The 5,594-nt window shown below is 36.3% G+C and overlaps 1 long non-coding RNA gene across 1 annotated transcript; it reads left to right on the top strand.

Moving 5' to 3' along the window:
• Positions 1-404: 404 nt before the first annotated feature.
• On the top strand, positions 405-1,134 carry LOC110675467. The gene is made up of 4 exons (XR_002499514.1): positions 405-724; positions 780-858; positions 921-993; positions 1,058-1,134. It is a non-coding gene; the product is annotated as an uncharacterized LOC110675467 (long non-coding RNA).
• The last annotated feature ends 4,460 nt before the right edge of the window (positions 1,135-5,594 follow it).

Here is a 5,594-nt window from a genome sequence, read left to right as displayed (position 1 = left end):
ATTCCTGTAGATGACGACCTTTCTCCAGTACTCACACCAAATCATTTTCTTCTCCAGTCATCCAACGGAATGAAGCCATTTGTCGCATTCGATGATACCTTCCGCGCCCTGAAGAACAACTACGAAGTCTCGCAGATTTTGGCTAACTGCTTTTGGCAACAATGGTTGCGTGATTATTTGCCAACAATCACTAGACGATCCAAATGGTTCACCGCAACGAAACCCATCGAAGTCAACGATATCGTAATTGTAGTTCATCCAAGACTCCCACGCAACTGTTGGCCCAAGGGAAGAGTCATTGCAACGAAAATTTCATCGGATGGGCAGGTACGTTCAGCGACGGTGCAAACAACTAGCGGAGGGATCTACGAGAGACCAGCCATTAATATCGCGGTGCTCGACGTTGGCGTAGAAGGAAATACGTTTCGGACGTCACCTTCACGGATTACGGGGGGGAATGTAAGTTGCGCCACGTCGACCAGCGAACCCCACGCTTCCCCATCAACCATCACTGATGACAAGTCGATCGATGATTGCCGCTCCCACAGCACACGCGGAGGATCGGCTTGCAACGAAACATCAAAAAAGGGCAGTCATAAGTCACCTAAGTCACCTCAAAAACGATTTTGAGAGAAATTGTTTAGACGTATCACCAGAATTAGAGTTTATGCCACGACATTTATTCAATTAGAATTAGTTAAAAATTGAACCTTCATTTAATACGGTGAGAGTCCAACAGAATTATGCGATTCAGTTCACTAATCTAGTGTGGCCTTTAGGCTACTTGTCTTGCTTTACAGATTTCTAAGAAGAGCGTAAAAATCATTGCACTATAAATTTGGGAAACTATGTGGTTAGGTAAAATAATGAGTCACACTCATTCGATATGTGTAAATAATTTACATGAATGTAATCAACAGGTTCTTTAACTGAATAGCCCATCCCTACCCATTATAAGTTGTGATCGACTTGAGTTTGCTCGTGATTACTAAAGTAAGAAATCTTTAACTTAAACCTAAGATTGATAAAACATTAACTACTTTGTAATTTCACGCAGGTATTTTATAATTTACATCAATACGAACCGAATAAATTCATGAAATCATCAATTACGAGCATTGTCGGCCAACAACTAGGAAAGGTAGAAAGTTGAAGGAAACAACATTTAGGGATATTAAAACTTATTGAAATTCGCGCTAGCAGTCTGTATACGATACTAATGCTTGATCCACTTACCCCATCCCATTAATAAGTGGAAGAAATGTTATTATTATTATTATTGTCTTTATTAACGAGGCTTTCAGTCCGTGGCTGGTTCACCTCGATGGAAGAAATGTACCATGTCCAATAAATCCGTGTTTATTTATAAAAATAACATATATTTCATTGTGATTCTTTAAATGAGAACTGAAATAGCCATCATGTGTTGAAACAACTACTAGTATTCGATTTTATGCAGATATACAATGGATTTTTGATTGACAGAAAACAATTTTGAAATGAATTGATTTTTGCAGTTAACAAGTTTCATTGTGTTAGTACACATGTAGTACCAGTTTTGCAGTAGTATCAGTGTGAGCGTAAGAATATGTCGCGCGTCGGTCTAGTAAGTGAAAAAGTGGCGTGATCAGTTAGTTCGGTTAGAGTAACGTGCCTATTCTGCACGGCGTGTGAGGTGACACGAGTCGAATGAGGTGACAATTGTCGACTCGCTCCCATTTGATTAACATTAGTCGTCTCACGTCTCTCGCGGTGAGAGCGACTCGTCTCTACTCACACGCCGCGCAGAATAAGCACGTAAGTGAAAAGTGACGCGATCGGTTAGTTCTGTTTGATCTTTCGACCTTGACGCTTGCTCCTACGGGGGCGCGCATCGGTCTAGTAAGTGAAAAAGTGGCGTGATCGGTTAGTTCTTTTTGATCCTTTGACCTTGACGCTTTTTTTCAGAACACCCCTTTTTACCTTTATTTTTGTAATTAAAAAAAAACTTTGAATGGTTCGACACTATAATATAAGTATAATAACACATGCTTTCATCCTGACAGCTGTAGGAATGTTTCATTTAGGTATTTGTTCAACAAACTTTGAATGGTTCGCCACCTCAAGTGTCGGCATAATTTTCCACTACATAGAAATTGTTCATATCAAGTGAAAATATTATATTTACAAATAAGCATGTATATATCTCACAAATCATTATTTATCATGGTCTAATCGCTTATCAAAGTGAATCCTGTGACCCAACGATCCTTCCCATTAACAAACATCCCTCCCAGTAACCTTTGTGGAGACGCAGAGGCAAACACGGTCTCCAAATAGCAAAGGTTACACACTAACATTCCTTCCCCCAATCCCACCTGACTGCAAGGACGTGGCCGGCGCCGTTATTGACCCTGTATAAATAGAGGCACTGAATTATGCACATTGAAGAAGATTATGGCCAATCCCAGCCGAACTTCTTGTTGATTCTTTGTGCATTTTCACTGACTTCGGTCAATCACGGAATAGCAACCATTGATATGTGTAGTCAGTCTAAGCTAAGCTAAGCTAAGCTAAGCTAAGTATCAGTGTGAGCGTAAGAATATAATCTTTAAAAAAGCAATAGTGCAAGTGCAAAAATATTTAAAATATTCAAGCATTTATACTGATAATGGCAAATGATACACTTCTCCCAATGTACCTTACCAATGGGTTACATACACGGCTTGATTCGCTACTCATCACATAGTAACGCACTTGCGCTAGTGTCTATGCACGAAAAAATCACTAAAGGTAACGCGAAAAATATGTGTATGGGGAAATGCACCTAACGAATTATTTCTCGAAACTGAGAACTATTTTCGAAAAAAAATGGTGCCTGTTGTACTGAACAATAATGATTATCACGCCTACCACATATTTTTTGATTAATGCTTCCATTGATGAACAATTTGAAGTAAGATGCCTTTCCCCATACAAAATTAAACGATAAAACTTTTGCTGATCAACTGTGGACTAAAGCGAAGCAGGTAATCCATTACGACAATAGTTGGAACAAAAAGAAATTTAATTGATTCACTCGAATATAACGGCTTATATTTACATGAATAGTAAAACTATTTGTTTTCGATGATACTTAATTTATTCGTTATGAGAATATTCATGCAAAACGCTTCGAAAAATATGCATTTTGAAAGTTTGTCTAACGCATTATCAACATTTTAGCAGTTTACTTAAGGACATCCGTACCAAAATTTATGATTTTGTCCGGTAAAACTACTGCAGCCGATGAATGTATGTTGCCTAGTAAGAGCAAATTAACATATTAATATATTAACATATTCCGATAGGGATGTCGGAGTTTTGATGATAATTCTGGAATATTAAAAACCACTCTAGAAATATTTTAAGCTAAAAATTTAAAAAAAAATCGTCAATCACTGGCGTTGGCAAAGACCGAAAACCACCCAGAAAATTCTTTGATGTACCATTATCATAAAATCATACCATAAAGAGAACACCAGACTAATCGCAAAATTACACTAATCTTGTCAAATTACAGCGCCTTCGAGATTTTGTGCAAATTGTCGCATTTAAGCATCACTCTGAATAGATTTTAAGCATCACTCTGAATAGATTTTTCTTTAAGTGCAGAATTACTCTGCACTCTGAATAGAATTTTCTTAACGTGCAGCATCAGTTATTGCTCATGTTCAAAAGTAAGGACTGTTCATTTAAGAAAGTGGACACCTAAATATTAGCATTTTGGTGTAAAAATTCAAAAAAAAAAACAAATAAAATTTTGTTGCAGTGTGATCTCAAGTGTTTATTTTGACAGCAGACAAAAGTTGACATAAAAAAATTATAAATTCTAAACGATAGGTCGAATTGACATGGCGACTCGCAATTTGTTTCTGCACAAATGGTGTACAGAAAAACTGCCGTTCCGAGATTTGGCTTAAATCGCGAAGTGTCCAAATTGAATTTTTTCAACGCTTTGGCCAAAACAGATATTCCTGACGACGTACGATACATCCCAACAGAAAAATTTGAGAAAAATGATTTGGTATGGCAAGCAATTTGCTCCTGCGGTATGAAAGTACTACATATTTCACGACGGGTTCAATCAACGGCGAAAATTACAGAACTGAATGCATTACAAAATGGCTTCTGCCCATCTACTGAAAGCATACCATGCCTCCATTGTTTTTGCCAGACCTAGCATCGGCTCACTATACTTCAGCTACTTTGGAGATGCTCAAGAAGGAATAAGTCGAATTTGAAGAAAAATGATCGAATCCATCAAATTGCTCAGAACAACGCCTCATTGAAACATATTGGGCAATAATCAAACGGCATCTTAAGAAGGATGGAAGAGAAGCAAGCTCCATCGATTTTTTCAAGAAAATGTGGTCAGCAGTTCAAAAAGCAGTTCGAAAAGTTCCGAAAAAAGTTGTGCAGAATTTTATGGGAAATATCAAAAGAAAAGTAAGAGCATTCTCCAGCAATGCTCAATAAATGTTCAAATTTATGTGAATTTGATCGAAATTACGTTGATTTCCATGTATTTTAGGTAAACTCATGATTTTTTTTCGAAAATAAACAGTTTACTGTAAAAAACACGTGTCCACTTTCTTAAATGAACAGTCCTTAGTAGGTACTACATGTTCAAAAGATTTTTTATTCATACCAAAAGTGTAGTAAACTTTGTGGATTTTGTTTTTGAATAGATGCTACATGTAGTAAAGCTCAACGCTTTTTATTCATACCACCCATTGACCCTGACCGAATCGATATACTAAGTGAATAATTTTTATAATAATGCAATAATGTCGTTCGACTTTTCTGAATAATATTGTCTTTCAAATAGGGTTTGTTTATAAAACGAACTTGTTTAAGCATTAAGCAAGAATGTTTTTCTTCAAACCAAATAAACTGCGAAGAGTAAATTTTGACACCATGGGTCTGGGAAGAAACTCTAGCGATGCTTCAATAGAAAATTCACACTAAGAATATGTAAAAACGTTATGAAAAACAGAAGATTTGATTTGAGTTGAATTTTGTCTTTTAGATGCTATAGCGGAATTTGGGGCAAGTGTGCCACCTTAAGCAAATTGTTCTCTAACTTTGTCTAAAGCTTATAAAATCCATTAATTTAGCCTCATGATGTTAGTTTCACATCTTTTCATAACCACTGTGCCATTTAAAAAGAAAATTATTTCAAAAAGTATTAGTTTTGGAGCTTCTCAAATGTCATCCAAAATAACCAATTTTACGACACTATGGGGCAAGTGTGCCACCCATATGGGGCAAGACGGCCACCGAATGAACATCGCATGTAATTCTACTTGTAATGAAATTTTCTTAATTTCATATTAATATTACTTACAAATCAGACGATAATCGATAGTTTAAAAAATAATTTTAAGTTAACCGTAATAAGGGGATGCTTTATAACAAGGTTCAACACATGCGTAACTCCCTATTATTCAATTCGATTAACTAAAATGGTTATTTTTGTCTCCATTCAATACAATATATGTATTACCCTTATATTACGGCGAATATGTATAATATTAAACTAGATCAGTACTAAATAACGGTAAAATATTGAT

Source organism: Aedes aegypti, chromosome 2 (genome assembly GCF_002204515.2).
Source record: "Aedes aegypti strain LVP_AGWG chromosome 2, AaegL5.0 Primary Assembly, whole genome shotgun sequence".
Taxonomy (NCBI): Eukaryota; Metazoa; Arthropoda; class Insecta; order Diptera; family Culicidae; genus Aedes; species Aedes aegypti.
Note: the sequence above shows the minus strand (reverse complement) of the source record. Positions and strands in the feature narration are given on the sequence as shown.